Source organism: Conger conger, chromosome 13 (genome assembly GCF_963514075.1).
Source record: "Conger conger chromosome 13, fConCon1.1, whole genome shotgun sequence".
NCBI lineage: Eukaryota > Metazoa > Chordata > Actinopteri > Anguilliformes > Congridae > Conger > Conger conger.
In genome coordinates, this window is record NC_083772.1 from 38,553,046 (window position 1) to 38,575,883 (window position 22,838).

General features: G+C 48.3%; 24 non-coding genes across 24 annotated transcripts; all 24 read left to right on the forward strand.

Annotated features, from left to right (window-relative positions):
• The first annotated feature begins 1,002 nt into the window (after nt 1-1,002).
• On the forward strand, nt 1,003-1,074 carry trnae-cuc (transfer RNA glutamic acid (anticodon CUC)). Its single transcript has one exon. It is a non-coding gene; the product is annotated as a tRNA-Glu (tRNA).
• Nucleotides 1,075-1,316: 242 nt separating this feature from the next.
• On the forward strand, nt 1,317-1,404 carry trnay-gua (transfer RNA tyrosine (anticodon GUA)). Its single transcript is given in 2 exon segments — nt 1,317-1,353; nt 1,369-1,404. It is a non-coding gene; the product is annotated as a tRNA-Tyr (tRNA).
• A 1,454-nt stretch (nt 1,405-2,858) lies between these two features.
• On the forward strand, nt 2,859-2,930 carry trnae-cuc (transfer RNA glutamic acid (anticodon CUC)). Its single transcript has one exon. It is a non-coding gene; the product is annotated as a tRNA-Glu (tRNA).
• Nucleotides 2,931-3,172: 242 nt separating this feature from the next.
• trnay-gua (transfer RNA tyrosine (anticodon GUA)) lies at nt 3,173-3,260 on the forward strand. Its single transcript is given in 2 exon segments — nt 3,173-3,209; nt 3,225-3,260. It is a non-coding gene; the product is annotated as a tRNA-Tyr (tRNA).
• Nucleotides 3,261-4,713: 1,453 nt separating this feature from the next.
• On the forward strand, nt 4,714-4,785 carry trnae-cuc (transfer RNA glutamic acid (anticodon CUC)). The gene has a single exon. It is a non-coding gene; the product is annotated as a tRNA-Glu (tRNA).
• Nucleotides 4,786-5,027: 242 nt separating this feature from the next.
• trnay-gua (transfer RNA tyrosine (anticodon GUA)) lies at nt 5,028-5,115 on the forward strand. The gene is given in 2 exon segments: nt 5,028-5,064; nt 5,080-5,115. It is a non-coding gene; the product is annotated as a tRNA-Tyr (tRNA).
• Nucleotides 5,116-6,568: 1,453 nt separating this feature from the next.
• trnae-cuc (transfer RNA glutamic acid (anticodon CUC)) lies at nt 6,569-6,640 on the forward strand. The gene has a single exon. It is a non-coding gene; the product is annotated as a tRNA-Glu (tRNA).
• Nucleotides 6,641-6,882: 242 nt separating this feature from the next.
• On the forward strand, nt 6,883-6,970 carry trnay-gua (transfer RNA tyrosine (anticodon GUA)). Its single transcript is given in 2 exon segments — nt 6,883-6,919; nt 6,935-6,970. It is a non-coding gene; the product is annotated as a tRNA-Tyr (tRNA).
• Nucleotides 6,971-8,423: 1,453 nt separating this feature from the next.
• On the forward strand, nt 8,424-8,495 carry trnae-cuc (transfer RNA glutamic acid (anticodon CUC)). Its single transcript has one exon. It is a non-coding gene; the product is annotated as a tRNA-Glu (tRNA).
• A 242-nt stretch (nt 8,496-8,737) lies between these two features.
• trnay-gua (transfer RNA tyrosine (anticodon GUA)) lies at nt 8,738-8,825 on the forward strand. The gene is given in 2 exon segments: nt 8,738-8,774; nt 8,790-8,825. It is a non-coding gene; the product is annotated as a tRNA-Tyr (tRNA).
• A 1,453-nt stretch (nt 8,826-10,278) lies between these two features.
• trnae-cuc (transfer RNA glutamic acid (anticodon CUC)) lies at nt 10,279-10,350 on the forward strand. The gene has a single exon. It is a non-coding gene; the product is annotated as a tRNA-Glu (tRNA).
• A 242-nt stretch (nt 10,351-10,592) lies between these two features.
• trnay-gua (transfer RNA tyrosine (anticodon GUA)) lies at nt 10,593-10,680 on the forward strand. Its single transcript is given in 2 exon segments — nt 10,593-10,629; nt 10,645-10,680. It is a non-coding gene; the product is annotated as a tRNA-Tyr (tRNA).
• Nucleotides 10,681-12,133: 1,453 nt separating this feature from the next.
• On the forward strand, nt 12,134-12,205 carry trnae-cuc (transfer RNA glutamic acid (anticodon CUC)). The gene has a single exon. It is a non-coding gene; the product is annotated as a tRNA-Glu (tRNA).
• A 242-nt stretch (nt 12,206-12,447) lies between these two features.
• trnay-gua (transfer RNA tyrosine (anticodon GUA)) lies at nt 12,448-12,535 on the forward strand. Its single transcript is given in 2 exon segments — nt 12,448-12,484; nt 12,500-12,535. It is a non-coding gene; the product is annotated as a tRNA-Tyr (tRNA).
• Nucleotides 12,536-13,988: 1,453 nt separating this feature from the next.
• trnae-cuc (transfer RNA glutamic acid (anticodon CUC)) lies at nt 13,989-14,060 on the forward strand. Its single transcript has one exon. It is a non-coding gene; the product is annotated as a tRNA-Glu (tRNA).
• A 242-nt stretch (nt 14,061-14,302) lies between these two features.
• Nucleotides 14,303-14,390, forward strand: trnay-gua (transfer RNA tyrosine (anticodon GUA)). The gene is given in 2 exon segments: nt 14,303-14,339; nt 14,355-14,390. It is a non-coding gene; the product is annotated as a tRNA-Tyr (tRNA).
• Nucleotides 14,391-15,843: 1,453 nt separating this feature from the next.
• Nucleotides 15,844-15,915, forward strand: trnae-cuc (transfer RNA glutamic acid (anticodon CUC)). Its single transcript has one exon. It is a non-coding gene; the product is annotated as a tRNA-Glu (tRNA).
• A 241-nt stretch (nt 15,916-16,156) lies between these two features.
• On the forward strand, nt 16,157-16,245 carry trnay-gua (transfer RNA tyrosine (anticodon GUA)). The gene is given in 2 exon segments: nt 16,157-16,194; nt 16,210-16,245. It is a non-coding gene; the product is annotated as a tRNA-Tyr (tRNA).
• A 1,453-nt stretch (nt 16,246-17,698) lies between these two features.
• trnae-cuc (transfer RNA glutamic acid (anticodon CUC)) lies at nt 17,699-17,770 on the forward strand. Its single transcript has one exon. It is a non-coding gene; the product is annotated as a tRNA-Glu (tRNA).
• A 241-nt stretch (nt 17,771-18,011) lies between these two features.
• Nucleotides 18,012-18,100, forward strand: trnay-gua (transfer RNA tyrosine (anticodon GUA)). The gene is given in 2 exon segments: nt 18,012-18,049; nt 18,065-18,100. It is a non-coding gene; the product is annotated as a tRNA-Tyr (tRNA).
• Nucleotides 18,101-19,553: 1,453 nt separating this feature from the next.
• On the forward strand, nt 19,554-19,625 carry trnae-cuc (transfer RNA glutamic acid (anticodon CUC)). Its single transcript has one exon. It is a non-coding gene; the product is annotated as a tRNA-Glu (tRNA).
• Nucleotides 19,626-19,866: 241 nt separating this feature from the next.
• Nucleotides 19,867-19,955, forward strand: trnay-gua (transfer RNA tyrosine (anticodon GUA)). The gene is given in 2 exon segments: nt 19,867-19,904; nt 19,920-19,955. It is a non-coding gene; the product is annotated as a tRNA-Tyr (tRNA).
• Nucleotides 19,956-21,408: 1,453 nt separating this feature from the next.
• Nucleotides 21,409-21,480, forward strand: trnae-cuc (transfer RNA glutamic acid (anticodon CUC)). The gene has a single exon. It is a non-coding gene; the product is annotated as a tRNA-Glu (tRNA).
• Nucleotides 21,481-21,722: 242 nt separating this feature from the next.
• On the forward strand, nt 21,723-21,810 carry trnay-gua (transfer RNA tyrosine (anticodon GUA)). Its single transcript is given in 2 exon segments — nt 21,723-21,759; nt 21,775-21,810. It is a non-coding gene; the product is annotated as a tRNA-Tyr (tRNA).
• The last annotated feature ends 1,028 nt before the right edge of the window (nt 21,811-22,838 follow it).

A 22,838-nucleotide genomic window follows, 5' to 3' on the forward strand; every position in this document is an offset into this window, starting at 1 on the left:
GCAAGCGTGGTTGCATTTTCCAGGATTGACTTTCGGGCACTTTCCCGGCTGAAACTCAAGAATCTTATTTTGTGATATAGGCCGCTGGTTAGAGTTATCTTTGTAAAAAATGGGTGGCGACACCACAAAGGTCACGTTCCATGGAGATTTGAACTTGGATTACTCAATTGAAAATTCAGAAGGCTAACCATTACACCATGGAACCAGCACAACTATACCAATCAAAAGAACAACAAGAAACGTGCAGTGGTGAAGCAAGCTTTCTGCACTGGAATTTGGCCGGCTTTAACACAGTATTCTGAGCTACAAACTTACAGACACAGAGTAAAGCTGCCCTACCACCCAACTGACTATGAAAACACGAGGCCTCTAATTACAGCTAGAATGGATGGGTAAAGAGTTGCAGCCTAATGTAGTGTGTGTTGTGTGATGGAGAGGTGTGTGTACAAACCAAACTCAGCAAAGCAGAAAGACAATGCGGCATGGCCAGCAAGGCAGTTGCCCCGCTTAGCAGCTGAGAGGAAGATGATCATGGACAGCATTTACAGCACTGCCTCTGTGCCGCTCGGCCGTTGTTTCTTCTTCTCCTCAGTTCAATTGTTTGTTTTTGTGGGAAAAGGACGATTATTAGAAAACAAAGAAAAAGGGAAAAAAAGCATGAGGCGCTGAGGCGACAAAACGCTCGTGGTGGAGGAAATCGGCAGATGTTGTGAAAGGGCCATTCATACGTACAGATGGTATCTCAAACCAAGTATCTACGTAACCCACGGGGTATCTTTTACACGATGTGCGACACAGAAAAATGAACACAATTGCCACTAACCTCTGTCCACAGTCTTGCCCTCAAAATGGGCCCCAAAAGCTGCTGTCTCCTCCCCTTCCTGTCAGATGGTCTGGACACAGGCAGTCTGTCTCAGACAAACAAAATGGCTGTTGTCTTTTTTTGCAAGAAGGCCTATGCCCCCTATCGGGAATTTTCCAATGCCGAGACAACACAACAAGTCCCTGGTGGTCTAGTGGTTAGGATTCGGCGCTCTCACCGCCGCGGCCCGGGTTCGATTCCCGGTCAGGGAACGAGTTTTAACGCAGCTGTCTTTGTCGGCTGGCCCGATTCGCTGGAGAACCAAAAGGACCCGGCAAACGACGGCCTCGTTTCCATCGCAGCAAGCGGGCCAGAGACCAGGCGTAACCCTAAACTGTCGGGGACATTGGCGTTTCTCGGAATGAGCTGCGTTTCCCTTTTTGCCTTCAGTTCGGCGATGTACAAAGGCAGCGCGCCGCTACGGAGCAAGGATACCCCCCACCAACAGCGACACCCTTCGATAGCTCAGTTGGTAGAGCGGAGGACTGTAGTCGGGCAGTGTTGAAATCCTTAGGTCGCTGGTTCAAATCCGGCTCGAAGGAGAGTGTTTTGACAGCACAAAGCTTTTGGGTCAGACACATCAGTCGCTTGACATAATTACCCGTGTATTCTGCTGGTTCCCGACCGTGTTCTCGGAGATCTACCGTCTTGACGGTTTTGGCTTCAAGCCTAACAAAGCGTACCTTATTCAAGAGCAAGAGATGTCGTTGAGCTGCTCATTAGTTGAATGGCATCTGCCCAAATAGGGTCGAAATGAAAACCCACAGGGCAGTAGATGTCCGGGAACAGGGTCGGAAACCGCTGCTTCATGCTATTGCGAACGATATTGCCTGTTAAGGGGAGGAAAACACCTTTCATTGTGACATACATGTAATGTCTGCTTTTTCAAGCCATTCGTGACACAATGTGGCTCAAGGGGGTAAAAAAAATCCATCTAAACACGAAAATCACCCAATTAACAGAAAATAACAACCTGTTCAAATTGCAGGATTGCAAGCGTGGTTGCATTTTCCAGGATTGACTTTCGGGCACTTCCCCGGCTGAAACTCAAGAATCTTATTTTGTGATATAGGCCGCTGGTTAGAGTTATCTTTGTAAAAAAAGGGTGGCGACACCACAAAGGTCACGTTCCACGGAGATTTGAACTTGGATTACTCAATTGAAAATTCAGAAGGCTAAGCATTACACCATGGAACCACCACAACTATACCAATCAAAAGAACAACAAGAAACGTGCAGTGGTGAAGCAAGCTTTCCGCACTGGAATTTGGCCGGCTTTAACACAGTATTCTGAGCTACAAACTTACAGACACAGAGTAAAGCTGCCCTACCACCCAACTGACTATGAAAACACGAGGCCTCTAATTACAGCTAGAATGGATGGGTAAAGAGTTGCAGCCTAATGTAGTGTGTGTTGTGTGATGGACAGGTGTGTGTACAAACCAAACTCAGCAAAGCAGAAAGACAATGCGGCATGGCCAGCAAGGCAGTTGCCCCGCTTAGCAGCTGAGAGGAAGATGATCATGGACAGCATTTACAGCACTGCCTCTGTGCCGCTCGGCCGTTGTTTCTTCTTCTCCTCAGTTCAATTGTTTGTTTTTGTGGGAAAAGGACAATTCTTAGAAAACAAAGAAAAAGGGGGAAAAAAAGCATGAGGCGGTGAGGCGACAAAACGCTCGTGGTGGCGGAAATCGGCAGATGTTGTGAAAGGGCCATTCATACGTACAGATGGTATCTCAAACCAAGTATCTACGTAACCCACGGGGTATCTTTTACACGATGTGCGACACAGAAAAATGAACACAATTGCCACTAACCTCTGTCCACAGTCTTGCCCTCAAAATGGGCCCCAAAAGCTGCTGTCTCCTCCCCTTCCTGTCAGATGGTCTGGACACAGGCAGTCTGTCTCAGACAAACAAAATGGCTGTTGTCTTTTTTTGCAAGAAGGCCTATGCCCCCTATCGGGAATTTTCCAATGCCGAGACAACACAACAAGTCCCTGGTGGTCTAGTGGTTAGGATTCGGCGCTCTCACCGCCGCGGCCCGGGTTCGATTCCCGGTCAGGGAACGAGTTTTAACACAGCTGTCTTTGTCGGCTGGCCCGATTCGCTGGAGAACCAAAAGGACCCGGCAAACGACGGCCTCGTTTCCATCGCAGCAAGCGGGCCAGAGACCAGGCGTAACCCTAAACTGTCGGGGACATTGGCGTTTCTCGGAATGAGCTGCGTTTCCCTTTTTGCCTTCAGTTCGGCGATGTACAAAGGCAGCGCGCCGCTACGGAGCAAGGATACCCCCCACCAACAGCGACACCCTTCGATAGCTCAGTTGGTAGAGCGGAGGACTGTAGTCGGGCAGTGTTGAAATCCTTAGGTCGCTGGTTCAAATCCGGCTCGAAGGAGAGTGTTTTGACAGCACAAAGCTTTTGGGTCAGACACATCAGTCGCTTGACATAATTACCCGTGTATTCCGCTGGTTCCCGACCGTGTTCTCGGAGATCTACCGTCTTGACGGTTTTGGCTTCAAGCCTAACAAAGCGTACCTTATTCAAGAGCAAGAGATGTCGTTGAGCTGCTCATTAGTTGAATGGCATCTGCCCAAATAGGGTCGAAATGAAAACCCACAGGGCAGTAGATGTCCGGGAACAGGGTCGGAAACCGCTGCTTCATGCTATTGCGAACGATATTGCCTGTTAAGGGGAGGAAAACACCTTTCATTTTGACATACATGTAATGTCTGCTTTTTCAAGCCATTCGTGACACAATGTGGCTCAAGGGGGTAAAAAAAATCCATCTAAACACGAAAATCACCCAATTAACAGAAAATAACAACCTGTTCAAATTGCAGGATTGCAAGCGTGGTTGCATTTTCCAGGATTGACTTTCGGGCACTTTCCCGGCTGAAACTCAAGAATCTTATTTTGTGATATAGGCCGCTGGTTAGAGTTATCTTTGTAAAAAATGGGTGGCGACACCACAAAGGTCACGTTCCACGGAGATTTGAACTTGGATTACTCAATTGAAAATTCAGAAGGCTAAGCATTACACCATGGAACCACCACAACTATACCAATCAAAAGAACAACAAGAAACGTGCAGTGGTGAAGCAAGCTTTCCGCACTGGAATTTGGCCGGCTTTAACACAGTATTCTGAGCTACAAACTTACAGACACAGAGTAAAGCTGCCCTACCACCCAACTGACTATGAAAACACGAGGCCTCTAATTACAGCTAGAATGGATGGGTAAAGAGTTGCAGCCTAATGTAGTGTGTGTTGTGTGATGGAGAGGTGTGTGTACAAACCAAACTCAGCAAAGCAGAAAGACAATGCGGCATGGCCAGCAAGGCAGTTGCCCCGCTTAGCAGCTGAGAGGAAGATGATCATGGACAGCATTTACAGCACTGCCTCTGTGCCGCTCGGCCGTTGTTTCTTCTTCTCCTCAGTTCAATTGTTTGTTTTTGTGGGAAAAGGACAATTATTAGAAAACAAAGAAAAAGGGGAAAAAAAGCATGAGGCGGTGAGGCGACAAAACGCTCGTGGTGGCGGAAATCGGCAGATGTTGTGAAAGGGCCATTCATACGTACAGATGGTATCTCAAACCAAGTATCTACGTAACCCACGGGGTATCTTTTACACGATGTGCGACACAGAAAAATGAACACAATTGCCACTAACCTCTGTCCACAGTCTTGCCCTCACAATGGGCCCCAAAAGCTGCTGTCTCCTCCCCTTCCTGTCAGATGGTCTGGACACAGGCAGTCTGTCTCAGACAAACAAAATGGCTGTTGTCTTTTTTTGCAAGAAGGCCTATGCCCCCTATCGGGAATTTTCCAATGCCGAGACAACACAACAAGTCCCTGGTGGTCTAGTGGTTAGGATTCGGCGCTCTCACCGCCGCGGCCCGGGTTCGATTCCCGGTCAGGGAACGAGTTTTAACGCAGCTGTCTTTGTCGGCTGGCCCGATTCGCTGGAGAACCAAAAGGACCCGGCAAACGACGGCCTCGTTTCCATCGCAGCAAGCGGGCCAGAGACCAGGCGTAACCCTAAACTGTCGGGGACATTGGCGTTTCTCGGAATGAGCTGCGTTTCCCTTTTTGCCTTCAGTTCGGCGATGTACAAAGGCAGCGCGCCGCTTCGGAACAAGGATACCCCCCACCAATAGCGCCACCCTTCGATAGCTCAGTTGGTAGAGCGGAGGACTGTAGTCGGGCAGTGTTGAAATCCTTAGGTCGCTGGTTCAAATCCGGCTCGAAGGAGAGTGTTTTGACAGCACAAAGCTTTTGGGTCAGACACATCAGTCGCTTGACATAATTACCCGTGTATTCCGCTGGTTCCCGACCGTGTTCTCGGAGATCTACCGTCTTGACGGTTTTGGCTTCAAGCCTAACAAAGCGTACCTTATTCAAGAGCAAGAGATGTCGTTGAGCTGCTCATTAGTTGAATGGCATCTGCCCAAATAGGGTCGAAATGAAAACCCACAGGGCAGTAGATGTCCGGGAACAGGGTCGGAAACCGCTGCTTCATGCTATTGCGAACGATATTGCCTGTTAAGGGGAGGAAAACACCTTTCATTTTGACATACATGTAATGTCTGCTTTTTCAAGCCATTCGTGACACAATGTGGCTCAAGGGGGTAAAAAAAATCCATCTAAACACGAAAATCACCCAATTAACAGAAAATAACAACCTGTTCAAATTGCAGGATTGCAAGCGTGGTTGCATTTTCCAGGATTGACTTTCGGGCACTTTCCCGGCTGAAACTCAAGAATCTTATTTTGTGATATAGGCCGCTGGTTAGAGTTATCTTTGTAAAAAATGGGTGGCGACACCACAAAGGTCACGTTCCACGGAGATTTGAACTTGGATTACTCAATTGAAAATTCAGAAGGCTAAGCATTACACCATGGAACCACCACAACTATACCAATCAAAAGAACAACAAGAAACGTGCAGTGGTGAAGCAAGCTTTCCGCACTGGAATTTGGCCGGCTTTAACACAGTATTCTGAGCTACAAACTTACAGACACAGAGTAAAGCTGCCCTACCACCCAACTGACTATGAAAACACGAGGCCTCTAATTACAGCTAGAATGGATGGGTAAAGAGTTGCAGCCTAATGTAGTGTGTGTTGTGTGATGGAGAGGTGTGTGTACAAACCAAACTCAGCAAAGCAGAAAGACAATGCGGCATGGCCAGCAAGGCAGTTGCCCCGCTTAGCAGCTGAGAGGAAGATGATCATGGACAGCATTTACAGCACTGCCTCTGTGCCGCTCGGCCGTTGTTTCTTCTTCTCCTCAGTTCAATTGTTTGTTTTTGTGGGAAAAGGACAATTATTAGAAAACAAAGAAAAAGGGGAAAAAAAGCATGAGGCGGTGAGGCGACAAAACGCTCGTGGTGGCGGAAATCGGCAGATGTTGTGAAAGGGCCATTCATACGTACAGATGGTATCTCAAACCAAGTATCTACGTAACCCACGGGGTATCTTTTACACGATGTGCGACACAGAAAAATGAACACAATTGCCACTAACCTCTGTCCACAGTCTTGCCCTCACAATGGGCCCCAAAAGCTGCTGTCTCCTCCCCTTCCTGTCAGATGGTCTGGACACAGGCAGTCTGTCTCAGACAAACAAAATGGCTGTTGTCTTTTTTTGCAAGAAGGCCTATGCCCCCTATCGGGAATTTTCCAATGCCGAGACAACACAACAAGTCCCTGGTGGTCTAGTGGTTAGGATTCGGCGCTCTCACCGCCGCGGCCCGGGTTCGATTCCCGGTCAGGGAACGAGTTTTAACGCAGCTGTCTTTGTCGGCTGGCCCGATTCGCTGGAGAACCAAAAGGACCCGGCAAACGACGGCCTCGTTTCCATCGCAGCAAGCGGGCCAGAGACCAGGCGTAACCCTAAACTGTCGGGGACATTGGCGTTTCTCGGAATGAGCTGCGTTTCCCTTTTTGCCTTCAGTTCGGCGATGTACAAAGGCAGCGCGCCGCTTCGGAACAAGGATACCCCCCACCAATAGCGCCACCCTTCGATAGCTCAGTTGGTAGAGCGGAGGACTGTAGTCGGGCAGTGTTGAAATCCTTAGGTCGCTGGTTCAAATCCGGCTCGAAGGAGAGTGTTTTGACAGCACAAAGCTTTTGGGTCAGACACATCAGTCGCTTGACATAATTACCCGTGTATTCCGCTGGTTCCCGACCGTGTTCTCGGAGATCTACCGTCTTGACGGTTTTGGCTTCAAGCCTAACAAAGCGTACCTTATTCAAGAGCAAGAGATGTCGTTGAGCTGCTCATTAGTTGAATGGCATCTGCCCAAATAGGGTCGAAATGAAAACCCACAGGGCAGTAGATGTCCGGGAACAGGGTCGGAAACCGCTGCTTCATGCTATTGCGAACGATATTGCCTGTTAAGGGGAGGAAAACACCTTTCATTTTGACATACATGTAATGTCTGCTTTTTCAAGCCATTCGTGACACAATGTGGCTCAAGGGGGTAAAAAAAATCCATCTAAACACGAAAATCACCCAATTAACAGAAAATAACAACCTGTTCAAATTGCAGGATTGCAAGCGTGGTTGCATTTTCCAGGATTGACTTTCGGGCACTTTCCCGGCTGAAACTCAAGAATCTTATTTTGTGATATAGGCCGCTGGTTAGAGTTATCTTTGTAAAAAATGGGTGGCGACACCACAAAGGTCACGTTCCACGGAGATTTGAACTTGGATTACTCAATTGAAAATTCAGAAGGCTAAGCATTACACCATGGAACCACCACAACTATACCAATCAAAAGAACAACAAGAAACGTGCAGTGGTGAAGCAAGCTTTCCGCACTGGAATTTGGCCGGCTTTAACACAGTATTCTGAGCTACAAACTTACAGACACAGAGTAAAGCTGCCCTACCACCCAACTGACTATGAAAACACGAGGCCTCTAATTACAGCTAGAATGGATGGGTAAAGAGTTGCAGCCTAATGTAGTGTGTGTTGTGTGATGGAGAGGTGTGTGTACAAACCAAACTCAGCAAAGCAGAAAGACAATGCGGCATGGCCAGCAAGGCAGTTGCCCCGCTTAGCAGCTGAGAGGAAGATGATCATGGACAGCATTTACAGCACTGCCTCTGTGCCGCTCGGCCGTTGTTTCTTCTTCTCCTCAGTTCAATTGTTTGTTTTTGTGGGAAAAGGACAATTATTAGAAAACAAAGAAAAAGGGGAAAAAAAGCATGAGGCGGTGAGGCGACAAAACGCTCGTGGTGGCGGAAATCGGCAGATGTTGTGAAAGGGCCATTCATACGTACAGATGGTATCTCAAACCAAGTATCTACGTAACCCACGGGGTATCTTTTACACGATGTGCGACACAGAAAAATGAACACAATTGCCACTAACCTCTGTCCACAGTCTTGCCCTCACAATGGGCCCCAAAAGCTGCTGTCTCCTCCCCTTCCTGTCAGATGGTCTGGACACAGGCAGTCTGTCTCAGACAAACAAAATGGCTGTTGTCTTTTTTTGCAAGAAGGCCTATGCCCCCTATCGGGAATTTTCCAATGCCGAGACAACACAACAAGTCCCTGGTGGTCTAGTGGTTAGGATTCGGCGCTCTCACCGCCGCGGCCCGGGTTCGATTCCCGGTCAGGGAACGAGTTTTAACGCAGCTGTCTTTGTCGGCTGGCCCGATTCGCTGGAGAACCAAAAGGACCCGGCAAACGACGGCCTCGTTTCCATCGCAGCAAGCGGGCCAGAGACCAGGCGTAACCCTAAACTGTCGGGGACATTGGCGTTTCTCGGAATGAGCTGCGTTTCCCTTTTTGCCTTCAGTTCGGCGATGTACAAAGGCAGCGCGCCGCTTCGGAACAAGGATACCCCCCACCAATAGCGCCACCCTTCGATAGCTCAGTTGGTAGAGCGGAGGACTGTAGTCGGGCAGTGTTGAAATCCTTAGGTCGCTGGTTCAAATCCGGCTCGAAGGAGAGTGTTTTGACAGCACAAAGCTTTTGGGTCAGACACATCAGTCGCTTGACATAATTACCCGTGTATTCCGCTGGTTCCCGACCGTGTTCTCGGAGATCTACCGTCTTGACGGTTTTGGCTTCAAGCCTAACAAAGCGTACCTTATTCAAGAGCAAGAGATGTCGTTGAGCTGCTCATTAGTTGAATGGCATCTGCCCAAATAGGGTCGAAATGAAAACCCACAGGGCAGTAGATGTCCGGGAACAGGGTCGGAAACCGCTGCTTCATGCTATTGCGAACGATATTGCCTGTTAAGGGGAGGAAAACACCTTTCATTTTGACATACATGTAATGTCTGCTTTTTCAAGCCATTCGTGACACAATGTGGCTCAAGGGGGTAAAAAAAATCCATCTAAACACGAAAATCACCCAATTAACAGAAAATAACAACCTGTTCAAATTGCAGGATTGCAAGCGTGGTTGCATTTTCCAGGATTGACTTTCGGGCACTTTCCCGGCTGAAACTCAAGAATCTTATTTTGTGATATAGGCCGCTGGTTAGAGTTATCTTTGTAAAAAATGGGTGGCGACACCACAAAGGTCACGTTCCACGGAGATTTGAACTTGGATTACTCAATTGAAAATTCAGAAGGCTAAGCATTACACCATGGAACCACCACAACTATACCAATCAAAAGAACAACAAGAAACGTGCAGTGGTGAAGCAAGCTTTCCGCACTGGAATTTGGCCGGCTTTAACACAGTATTCTGAGCTACAAACTTACAGACACAGAGTAAAGCTGCCCTACCACCCAACTGACTATGAAAACACGAGGCCTCTAATTACAGCTAGAATGGATGGGTAAAGAGTTGCAGCCTAATGTAGTGTGTGTTGTGTGATGGAGAGGTGTGTGTACAAACCAAACTCAGCAAAGCAGAAAGACAATGCGGCATGGCCAGCAAGGCAGTTGCCCCGCTTAGCAGCTGAGAGGAAGATGATCATGGACAGCATTTACAGCACTGCCTCTGTGCCGCTCGGCCGTTGTTTCTTCTTCTCCTCAGTTCAATTGTTTGTTTTTGTGGGAAAAGGACGATTATTAGAAAACAAAGAAAAAGGGGAAAAAAAGCATGAGGCGGTGAGGCGACAAAACGCTCGTGGTGGCGGAAATCGGCAGATGTTGTGAAAGGGCCATTCATACGTACAGATGGTATCTCAAACCAAGTATCTACGTAACCCACGGGGTATCTTTTACACGATGTGCGACACAGAAAAATGAACACAATTGCCACTAACCTCTGTCCACAGTCTTGCCCTCAAAATGGGCCCCAAAAGCTGCTGTCTCCTCCCCTTCCTGTCAGATGGTCTGGACACAGGCAGTCTGTCTCAGACAAACAAAATGGCTGTTGTCTTTTTTTGCAAGAAGGCCTATGCCCCCTATCGGGAATTTTCCAATGCCGAGACAACACAACAAGTCCCTGGTGGTCTAGTGGTTAGGATTCGGCGCTCTCACCGCCGCGGCCCGGGTTCGATTCCCGGTCAGGGAACGAGTTTTAACGCAGCTGTCTTTGTCGGCTGGCCCGATTCGCTGGAGAACCAAAAGGACCCGGCAAACGACGGCCTCGTTTCCATCGCAGCAAGCGGGCCAGAGACCAGGCGTAACCCTAAACTGTCGGGGACATTGGCGTTTCTCGGAATGAGCTGCGTTTCCCTTTTTGCCTTCAGTTCGGCGATGTACAAAGGCAGCGCGCCGCTTCGGAGCAAGGATACCCCCCACCAATAGCGCCACCCTTCGATAGCTCAGTTGGTAGAGCGGAGGACTGTAGTCGGGCAGTGTTGAAATCCTTAGGTCGCTGGTTCAAATCCGGCTCGAAGGAGAGTGTTTTGACAGCACAAAGCTTTTGGGTCAGACACATCAGTCGCTTGACATAATTACCCGTGTATTCCGCTGGTTCCCGACCGTGTTCTCGGAGATCTACCGTCTTGACGGTTTTGGCTTCAAGCCTAACAAAGCGTACCTTATTCAAGAGCAAGAGATGTCGTTGAGCTGCTCATTAGTTGAATGGCATCTGCCCAAATAGGGTCGAAATGAAAACCCACAGGGCAGTAGATGTCCGGGAACAGGGTCGGAAACCGCTGCTTCATGCTATTGCGAACGATATTGCCTGTTAAGGGGAGGAAAACACCTTTCATTTTGACATACATGTAATGTCTGCTTTTTCAAGCCATTCGTGACACAATGTGGCTCAAGGGGGTTAAAAAAATCCATCTAAACACGAAAATCACCCAATTAACAGAAAATAACAACCTGTTCAAATTGCAGGATTGCAAGCGTGGTTGCATTTTCCAGGATTGACTTTCGGGCACTTTCCCGGCTGAAACTCAAGAATCTTATTTTGTGATATAGGCCGCTGGTTAGAGTTATCTTTGTAAAAAATGGGTGGCGACACCACAAAGGTCACGTTCCACGGAGATTTGAACTTGGATTACTCAATTGAAAATTCAGAAGGCTAAGCATTACACCATGGAACCAGCACAACTATACCAATCAAAAGAACAACAAGAAACGTGCAGTGGTGAAGCAAGCTTTCCGCACTGGAATTTGGCCGGCTTTAACACAGTATTCTGAGCTACAAACTTACAGACACAGAGTAAAGCTGCCCTACCACCCAACTGACTATGAAAACACGAGGCCTCTAATTACAGCTAGAATGGATGGGTAAAGAGTTGCAGCCTAATGTAGTGTGTGTTGTGTGATGGAGAGGTGTGTGTACAAACCAAACTCAGCAAAGCAGAAAGACAATGCGGCATGGCCAGCAAGGCAGTTGCCCCGCTTAGCAGCTGAGAGGAAGATGATCATGGACAGCATTTACAGCACTGCCTCTGTGCCGCTCGGCCGTTGTTTCTTCTTCTCCTCAGTTCAATTGTTTGTTTTTGTGGGAAAAGGACGATTATTAGAAAACAAAGAAAAAGGGGAAAAAAAGCATGAGGCGGTGAGGCGACAAAACGCTCGTGGTGGCGGAAATCGGCAGATGTTGTGAAAGGGCCATTCATACGTACAGATGGTATCTCAAACCAAGTATCTACGTAACCCACGGGGTATCTTTTACACGATGTGCGACACAGAAAAATGAACACAATTGCCACTAACCTCTGTCCACAGTCTTGCCCTCAAAATGGGCCCCAAAAGCTGCTGTCTCCTCCCCTTCCTGTCAGATGGTCTGGACACAGGCAGTCTGTCTCAGACAAACAAAATGGCTGTTGTCTTTTTTTGCAAGAAGGCCTATGCCCCCTATCGGGAATTTTCCAATGCCGAGACAACACAACAAGTCCCTGGTGGTCTAGTGGTTAGGATTCGGCGCTCTCACCGCCGCGGCCCGGGTTCGATTCCCGGTCAGGGAACGAGTTTTAACGCAGCTGTCTTTGTCGGCTGGCCCGATTCGCTGGAGAACCAAAAGGACCCGGCAAACGACGGCCTCGTTTCCATCGCAGCAAGCGGGCCAGAGACCAGGCGTAACCCTAAACTGTCGGGGACATTGGCGTTTCTCGGAATGAGCTGCGTTTCCCTTTTTGCCTTCAGTTCGGCGATGTACAAAGGCAGCGCGCCGCTTCGGAGCAAGGATACCCCCCACCAATAGCGCCACCCTTCGATAGCTCAGTTGGTAGAGCGGAGGACTGTAGTCGGGCAGTGTTGAAATCCTTAGGTCGCTGGTTCAAATCCGGCTCGAAGGAGAGTGTTTTGACAGCACAAAGCTTTTGGGTCAGACACATCAGTCGCTTGACATAATTACCCGTGTATTCCGCTGGTTCCCGACCGTGTTCTCGGAGATCTACCGTCTTGACGGTTTTGGCTTCAAGCCTAACAAAGCGTACCTTATTCAAGAGCAAGAGATGTCGTTGAGCTGCTCATTAGTTGAATGGCATCTGCCCAAATAGGGTCGAAATGAAAACCCACAGGGCAGTAGATGTCCGGGAACAGGGTCGGAAACCGCTGCTTCATGCTATTGCGAACGATATTGCCTGTTAAGGGGAGGAAAACACCTTTCATTTTGACATACATGTAATGTCTGCTTTTTCAAGCCATTCGTGACACAATGTGGCTCAAGGGGGTAAAAAAAATCCATCTAAACACGAAAATCACCCAATTAACAGAAAATAACAACCTGTTCAAATTGCAGGATTGCAAGCGTGGTTGCATTTTCCAGGATTGACTTTCGGGCACTTTCCCGGCTGAAACTCAAGAATCTTATTTTGTGATATAGGCCGCTGGTTAGAGTTATCTTTGTAAAAAATGGGTGGCGACACCACAAAGGTCACGTTCCACGGAGATTTGAACTTGGATTACTCAATTGAAAATTCAGAAGGCTAAGCATTACACCATGGAACCAGCACAACTATACCAATCAAAAGAACAACAAGAAACGTGCAGTGGTGAAGCAAGCTTTCCGCACTGGAATTTGGCCGGCTTTAACACAGTATTCTGAGCTACAAACTTACAGACACAGAGTAAAGCTGCCCTACCACCCAACTGACTATGAAAACACGAGGCCTCTAATTACAGCTAGAATGGATGGGTAAAGAGTTGCAGCCTAATGTAGTGTGTGTTGTGTGATGGAGAGGTGTGTGTACAAACCAAACTCAGCAAAGCAGAAAGACAATGCGGCATGGCCAGCAAGGCAGTTGCCCCGCTTAGCAGCTGAGAGGAAGATGATCATGGACAGCATTTACAGCACTGCCTCTGTGCCGCTCGGCCGTTGTTTCTTCTTCTCCTCAGTTCAATTGTTTGTTTTTGTGGGAAAAGGACGATTATTAGAAAACAAAGAAAAAGGGGAAAAAAAGCATGAGGCGGTGAGGCGACAAAACGCTCGTGGTGGCGGAAATCGGCAGATGTTGTGAAAGGGCCATTCATACGTACAGATGGTATCTCAAACCAAGTATCTACGTAACCCACGGGGTATCTTTTACACGATGTGCGACACAGAAAAATGAACACAATTGCCACTAACCTCTGTCCACAGTCTTGCCCTCAAAATGGGCCCCAAAAGCTGCTGTCTCCTCCCCTTCCTGTCAGATGGTCTGGACACAGGCAGTCTGTCTCAGACAAACAAAATGGCTGTTGTCTTTTTTTGCAAGAAGGCCTATGCCCCCTATCGGGAATTTTCCAATGCCGAGACAACACAACAAGTCCCTGGTGGTCTAGTGGTTAGGATTCGGCGCTCTCACCGCCGCGGCCCGGGTTCGATTCCCGGTCAGGGAACGAGTTTTAACGCAGCTGTCTTTGTCGGCTGGCCCGATTCGCTGGAGAACCAAAAGGACCCGGCAAACGACGGCCTCGTTTCCATCGCAGCAAGCGGGCCAGAGACCAGGCGTAACCCTAAACTGTCGGGGACATTGGCGTTTCTCGGAATGAGCTGCGTTTCCCTTTTTGCCTTCAGTTCGGCGATGTACAAAGGCAGCGCGCCGCTTCGGAGCAAGGATACCCCCCACCAATAGCGCCACCCTTCGATAGCTCAGTTGGTAGAGCGGAGGACTGTAGTCGGGCAGTGTTGAAATCCTTAGGTCGCTGGTTCAAATCCGGCTCGAAGGAGAGTGTTTTGACAGCACAAAGCTTTTGGGTCAGACACATCAGTCGCTTGACATAATTACCCGTGTATTCCGCTGGTTCCCGACCGTGTTCTCGGAGATCTACCGTCTTGACGGTTTTGGCTTCAAGCCTAACAAAGCGTACCTTATTCAAGAGCAAGAGATGTCGTTGAGCTGCTCATTAGTTGAATGGCATCTGCCCAAATAGGGTCGAAATGAAAACCCACAGGGCAGTAGATGTCCGGGAACAGGGTCGGAAACCGCTGCTTCATGCTATTGCGAACGATATTGCCTGTTAAGGGGAGGAAAACACCTTTCATTTTGACATACATGTAATGTCTGCTTTTTCAAGCCATTCGTGACACAATGTGGCTCAAGGGGGTAAAAAAAATCCATCTAAACACGAAAATCACCCAATTAACAGAAAATAACAACCTGTTCAAATTGCAGGATTGCAAGCGTGGTTGCATTTTCCAGGATTGACTTTCGGGCACTTTCCCGGCTGAAACTCAAGAATCTTATTTTGTGATATAGGCCGCTGGTTAGAGTTATCTTTGTAAAAAATGGGTGGCGACACCACAAAGGTCACGTTCCACGGAGATTTGAACTTGGATTACTCAATTGAAAATTCAGAAGGCTAAGCATTACACCATGGAACCACCACAACTATACCAATCAAAAGAACAACAAGAAACGTGCAGTGGTGAAGCAAGCTTTCCGCACTGGAATTTGGCCGGCTTTAACACAGTATTCTGAGCTACAAACTTACAGACACAGAGTAAAGCTGCCCTACCACCCAACTGACTATGAAAACACGAGGCCTCTAATTACAGCTAGAATGGATGGGTAAAGAGTTGCAGCCTAATGTAGTGTGTGTTGTGTGATGGAGAGGTGTGTGTACAAACCAAACTCAGCAAAGCAGAAAGACAATGCGGCATGGCCAGCAAGGCAGTTGCCCCGCTTAGCAGCTGAGAGGAAGATGATCATGGACAGCATTTACAGCACTGCCTCTGTGCCGCTCGGCCGTTGTTTCTTCTTCTCCTCAGTTCAATTGTTTGTTTTTGTGGGAAAAGGACGATTATTAGAAAACAAAGAAAAAGGGGAAAAAAAGCATGAGGCGGTGAGGCGACAAAACGCTCGTGGTGGCGGAAATCGGCAGATGTTGTGAAAGGGCCATTCATACGTACAGATGGTATCTCAAACCAAGTATCTACGTAACCCACGGGGTATCTTTTACACGATGTGCGACACAGAAAAATGAACACAATTGCCACTAACCTCTGTCCACAGTCTTGCCCTCAAAATGGGCCCCAAAAGCTGCTGTCTCCTCCCCTTCCTGTCAGATGGTCTGGACACAGGCAGTCTGTCTCAGACAAACAAAATGGCTGTTGTCTTTTTTTGCAAGAAGGCCTATGCCCCCTATCGGGAATTTTCCAATGCCGAGACAACACAACAAGTCCCTGGTGGTCTAGTGGTTAGGATTCGGCGCTCTCACCGCCGCGGCCCGGGTTCGATTCCCGGTCAGGGAACGAGTTTTAACGCAGCTGTCTTTGTCGGCTGGCCCGATTCGCTGGAGAACCAAAAGGACCCGGCAAACGACGGCCTCGTTTCCATCGCAGCAAGCGGGCCAGAGACCAGGCGTAACCCTAAACTGTCGGGGACATTGGCGTTTCTCGGAATGAGCTGCGTTTCCCTTTTTGCCTTCAGTTCGGCGATGTACAAAGGCAGCGCGCCGCTTCAGAGCAAGGATACCCCCCACCAATAGCGCCACCATTCGATAGCTCAGTTGGTAGAGCGGAGGACTGTAGTCGGGCAGTGTTGAAATCCTTAGGTCGCTGGTTCAAATCCGGCTCGAAGGAGAGTGTTTTGACAGCACAAAGCTTTTGGGTCAGACACATCAGTCGCTTGACATAATTACCCGTGTATTCCGCTGGTTCCCGACCGTGTTCTCGGAGATCTACCGTCTTGACGGTTTTGGCTTCAAGCCTAACAAAGCGTACCTTATTCAAGAGCAAGAGATGTCGTTGAGCTGCTCATTAGTTGAATGGCATCTGCCCAAATAGGGTCGAAATGAAAACCCACAGGGCAGTAGATGTCCGGGAACAGGGTCGGAAACCGCTGCTTCATGCTATTGCGAACGATATTGCCTGTTAAGGGGAGGAAAACACCTTTCATTTTGACATACATGTAATGTCTGCTTTTTCAAGCCATTCGTGACACAATGTGGCTCAAGGGGGTAAAAAAAATCCATCTAAACACGAAAATCACCCAATTAACAGAAAATAACAACCTGTTCAAATTGCAGGATTGCAAGCGTGGTTGCATTTTCCAGGATTGACTTTCGGGCACTTTCCCGGCTGAAACTCAAGAATCTTATTTTGTGATATAGGCCGCTGGTTAGAGTTATCTTTGTAAAAAATGGGTGGCGACACCACAAAGGTCACGTTCCACGGAGATTTGAACTTGGATTACTCAATTGAAAATTCAGAAGGCTAAGCATTACACCATGGAACCAGCACAACTATACCAATCAAAAGAACAACAAGAAACGTGCAGTGGTGAAGCAAGCTTTCCGCACTGGAATTTGGCCGGCTTTAACACAGTATTCTGAGCTACAAACTTACAGACACAGAGTAAAGCTGCCCTACCACCCAACTGACTATGAAAACACGAGGCCTCTAATTACAGCTAGAATGGATGGGTAAAGAGTTGCAGCCTAATGTAGTGTGTGTTGTGTGATGGAGAGGTGTGTGTACAAACCAAACTCAGCAAAGCAGAAAGACAATGCGGCATGGCCAGCAAGGCAGTTGCCCCGCTTAGCAGCTGAGAGGAAGATGATCATGGACAGCATTTACAGCACTGCCTCTGTGCCGCTCGGCCGTTGTTTCTTCTTCTCCTCAGTTCAATTGTTTGTTTTTGTGGGAAAAGGACGATTATTAGAAAACAAAGAAAAAGGGGAAAAAAAGCATGAGGCGGTGAGGCGACAAAACGCTCGTGGTGGCGGAAATCGGCAGATGTTGTGAAAGGGCCATTCATACGTACAGATGGTATCTCAAACCAAGTATCTACGTAACCCACGGGGTATCTTTTACACGATGTGCGACACAGAAAAATGAACACAATTGCCACTAACCTCTGTCCACAGTCTTGCCCTCAAAATGGGCCCCAAAAGCTGCTGTCTCCTCCCCTTCCTGTCAGATGGTCTGGACACAGGCAGTCTGTCTCAGACAAACAAAATGGCTGTTGTCTTTTTTTGCAAGAAGGCCTATGCCCCCTATCGGGAATTTTCCAATGCCGAGACAACACAACAAGTCCCTGGTGGTCTAGTGGTTAGGATTCGGCGCTCTCACCGCCGCGGCCCGGGTTCGATTCCCGGTCAGGGAACGAGTTTTAACGCAGCTGTCTTTGTCGGCTGGCCCGATTCGCTGGAGAACCAAAAGGACCCGGCAAACGACGGCCTCGTTTCCATCGCAGCAAGCGGGCCAGAGACCAGGCGTAACCCTAAACTGTCGGGGACATTGGCGTTTCTCGGAATGAGCTGCGTTTCCCTTTTTGCCTTCAGTTCGGCGATGTACAAAGGCAGCGCGCCGCTTCAGAGCAAGGATACCCCCCACCAATAGCGCCACCATTCGATAGCTCAGTTGGTAGAGCGGAGGACTGTAGTCGGGCAGTGTTGAAATCCTTAGGTCGCTGGTTCAAATCCGGCTCGAAGGAGAGTGTTTTGACAGCACAAAGCTTTTGGGTCAGACACATCAGTCGCTTGACATAATTACCCGTGTATTCCGCTGGTTCCCGACCGTGTTCTCGGAGATCTACCGTCTTGACGGTTTTGGCTTCAAGCCTAACAAAGCGTACCTTATTCAAGAGCAAGAGATGTCGTTGAGCTGCTCATTAGTTGAATGGCATCTGCCCAAATAGGGTCGAAATGAAAACCCACAGGGCAGTAGATGTCCGGGAACAGGGTCGGAAACCGCTGCTTCATGCTATTGCGAACGATATTGCCTGTTAAGGGGAGGAAAACACCTTTCATTTTGACATACATGTAATGTCTGCTTTTTCAAGCCATTCGTGACACAATGTGGCTCAAGGGGGTAAAAAAAATCCATCTAAACACGAAAATCACCCAATTAACAGAAAATAACAACCTGTTCAAATTGCAGGATTGCAAGCGTGGTTGCATTTTCCAGGATTGACTTTCGGGCACTTTCCCGGCTGAAACTCAAGAATCTTATTTTGTGATATAGGCCGCTGGTTAGAGTTATCTTTGTAAAAAATGGGTGGCGACACCACAAAGGTCACGTTCCACGGAGATTTGAACTTGGATTACTCAATTGAAAATTCAGAAGGCTAAGCATTACACCATGGAACCAGCACAACTATACCAATCAAAAGAACAACAAGAAACGTGCAGTGGTGAAGCAAGCTTTCCGCACTGGAATTTGGCCGGCTTTAACACAGTATTCTGAGCTACAAACTTACAGACACAGAGTAAAGCTGCCCTACCACCCAACTGACTATGAAAACACGAGGCCTCTAATTACAGCTAGAATGGATGGGTAAAGAGTTGCAGCCTAATGTAGTGTGTGTTGTGTGATGGAGAGGTGTGTGTACAAACCAAACTCAGCAAAGCAGAAAGACAATGCGGCATGGCCAGCAAGGCAGTTGCCCCGCTTAGCAGCTGAGAGGAAGATGATCATGGACAGCATTTACAGCACTGCCTCTGTGCCGCTCGGCCGTTGTTTCTTCTTCTCCTCAGTTCAATTGTTTGTTTTTGTGGGAAAAGGACGATTATTAGAAAACAAAGAAAAAGGGGAAAAAAAGCATGAGGCGGTGAGGCGACAAAACGCTCGTGGTGGCGGAAATCGGCAGATGTTGTGAAAGGGCCATTCATACGTACAGATGGTATCTCAAACCAAGTATCTACGTAACCCACGGGGTATCTTTTACACGATGTGCGACACAGAAAAATGAACACAATTGCCACTAACCTCTGTCCACAGTCTTGCCCTCAAAATGGGCCCCAAAAGCTGCTGTCTCCTCCCCTTCCTGTCAGATGGTCTGGACACAGGCAGTCTGTCTCAGACAAACAAAATGGCTGTTGTCTTTTTTTGCAAGAAGGCCTATGCCCCCTATCGGGAATTTTCCAATGCCGAGACAACACAACAAGTCCCTGGTGGTCTAGTGGTTAGGATTCGGCGCTCTCACCGCCGCGGCCCGGGTTCGATTCCCGGTCAGGGAACGAGTTTTAACGCAGCTGTCTTTGTCGGCTGGCCCGATTCGCTGGAGAACCAAAAGGACCCGGCAAACGACGGCCTCGTTTCCATCGCAGCAAGCGGGCCAGAGACCAGGCGTAACCCTAAACTGTCGGGGACATTGGCGTTTCTCGGAATGAGCTGCGTTTCCCTTTTTGCCTTCAGTTCGGCGATGTACAAAGGCAGCGCGCCGCTTCAGAGCAAGGATACCCCCCACCAATAGCGCCACCATTCGATAGCTCAGTTGGTAGAGCGGAGGACTGTAGTCGGGCAGTGTTGAAATCCTTAGGTCGCTGGTTCAAATCCGGCTCGAAGGAGAGTGTTTTGACAGCACAAAGCTTTTGGGTCAGACACATCAGTCGCTTGACATAATTACCCGTGTATTCCGCTGGTTCCCGACCGTGTTCTCGGAGATCTACCGTCTTGACGGTTTTGGCTTCAAGCCTAACAAAGCGTACCTTATTCAAGAGCAAGAGATGTCGTTGAGCTGCTCATTAGTTGAATGGCATCTGCCCAAATAGGGTCGAAATGAAAACCCACAGGGCAGTAGATGTCCGGGAACAGGGTCGGAAACCGCTGCTTCATGCTATTGCGAACGATATTGCCTGTTAAGGGGAGGAAAACACCTTTCATTTTGACATACATGTAATGTCTGCTTTTTCAAGCCATTCGTGACACAATGTGGCTCAAGGGGGTAAAAAAAATCCATCTAAACACGAAAATCACCCAATTAACAGAAAATAACAACCTGTTCAAATTGCAGGATTGCAAGCGTGGTTGCATTTTCCAGGATTGACTTTCGGGCACTTTCCCGGCTGAAACTCAAGAATCTTATTTTGTGATATAGGCCGCTGGTTAGAGTTATCTTTGTAAAAAATGGGTGGCGACACCACAAAGGTCACGTTCCACGGAGATTTGAACTTGGATTACTCAATTGAAAATTCAGAAGGCTAAGCATTACACCATGGAACCAGCACAACTATACCAATCAAAAGAACAACAAGAAACGTGCAGTGGTGAAGCAAGCTTTCCGCACTGGAATTTGGCCGGCTTTAACACAGTATTCTGAGCTACAAACTTACAGACACAGAGTAAAGCTGCCCTACCACCCAACTGACTATGAAAACACGAGGCCTCTAATTACAGCTAGAATGGATGGGTAAAGAGTTGCAGCCTAATGTAGTGTGTGTTGTGTGATGGAGAGGTGTGTGTACAAACCAAACTCAGCAAAGCAGAAAGACAATGCGGCATGGCCAGCAAGGCAGTTGCCCCGCTTAGCAGCTGAGAGGAAGATGATCATGGACAGCATTTACAGCACTGCCTCTGTGCCGCTCGGCCGTTGTTTCTTCTTCTCCTCAGTTCAATTGTTTGTTTTTGTGGGAAAAGGACGATTATTAGAAAACAAAGAAAAAGGGGAAAAAAAGCATGAGGCGGTGAGGCGACAAAACGCTCGTGGTGGCGGAAATCGGCAGATGTTGTGAAAGGGCCATTCATACGTACAGATGGTATCTCAAACCAAGTATCTACGTAACCCACGGGGTATCTTTTACACGATGTGCGACACAGAAAAATGAACACAATTGCCACTAACCTCTGTCCACAGTCTTGCCCTCAAAATGGGCCCCAAAAGCTGCTGTCTCCTCCCCTTCCTGTCAGATGGTCTGGACACAGGCAGTCTGTCTCAGACAAACAAAATGGCTGTTGTCTTTTTTTGCAAGAAGGCCTATGCCCCCTATCGGGAATTTTCCAATGCCGAGACAACACAACAAGTCCCTGGTGGTCTAGTGGTTAGGATTCGGCGCTCTCACCGCCGCGGCCCGGGTTCGATTCCCGGTCAGGGAACGAGTTTTAACGCAGCTGTCTTTGTCGGCTGGCCCGATTCGCTGGAGAACCAAAAGGACCCGGCAAACGACGGCCTCGTTTCCATCGCAGCAAGCGGGCCAGAGACCAGGCGTAACCCTAAACTGTCGGGGACATTGGCGTTTCTCGGAATGAGCTGCGTTTCCCTTTTTGCCTTCAGTTTGGCGATGTACAAAGGCAGCGTGCCGCTTCGGAGCAAGGATACCCCCCACCAATAGCGCCACCCTTCGATAGCTCAGTTGGTAGAGCGGAGGACTGTAGTCGGGCAGTGTTGAAATCCTTAGGTCGCTGGTTCAAATCCGGCTCGAAGGAGAGTGTTTTGACAGCACAAAGCTTTTGGGTCAGACACATCAGTCGCTTGACATAATTACCCGTGTATTCCGCTGGTTCCCGACCGTGTTCTCGGAGATCTACCGTCTTGACGGTTTTGGCTTCAAGCCTAACAAAGCGTACCTTATTCAAGAGCAAGAGATGTCGTTGAGCTGCTCATTAGTTGAATGGCATCTGCCCAAATAGGGTCGAAATGAAAACCCACAGGGCAGTAGATGTCCGGGAACAGGGTCGGAAACCGCTGCTTCATGCTATTGCGAACGATATTGCCTGTTAAGGGGAGGAAAACACCTTTCATTTTGACATACATGTAATGTCTGCTTTTTCAAGCCATTCGTGACACAATGTGGCTCAAGGGGGTAAAAAAAATCCATCTAAACACGAAAATCACCCAATTAACAGAAAATAACAACCTGTTCAAATTGCAGGATTGCAAGCGTGGTTGCATTTTCCAGGATTGACTTTCGGGCACTTTCCCGGCTGAAACTCAAGAATCTTATTTTGTGATATAGGCCGCTGGTTAGAGTTATCTTTGTAAAAAATGGGTGGCGACACCACAAAGGTCACGTTCCACGGAGATTTGAACTTGGATTACTCAATTGAAAATTCAGAAGGCTAAGCATTACACCATGGAACCACCACAACTATACCAATCAAAAGAACAACAAGAAACGTGCAGTGGTGAAGCAAGCTTTCCGCACTGGAATTTGGCCGGCTTTAACACAGTATTCTGAGCTACAAACTTACAGACACAGAGTAAAGCTGCCCTACCACCCAACTGACTATGAAAACACGAGGCCTCTAATTACAGCTAGAATGGATGGGTAAAGAGTTGCAGCCTAATGTAGTGTGTGTTGTGTGATGGAGAGGTGTGTGTACAAACCAAACTCAGCAAAGCAGAAAGACAATGCGGCATGGCCAGCAAGGCAGTTGCCCCGCTTAGCAGCTGAGAGGAAGATGATCATGGACAGCATTTACAGCACTGCCTCTGTGCCGCTCGGCCGTTGTTT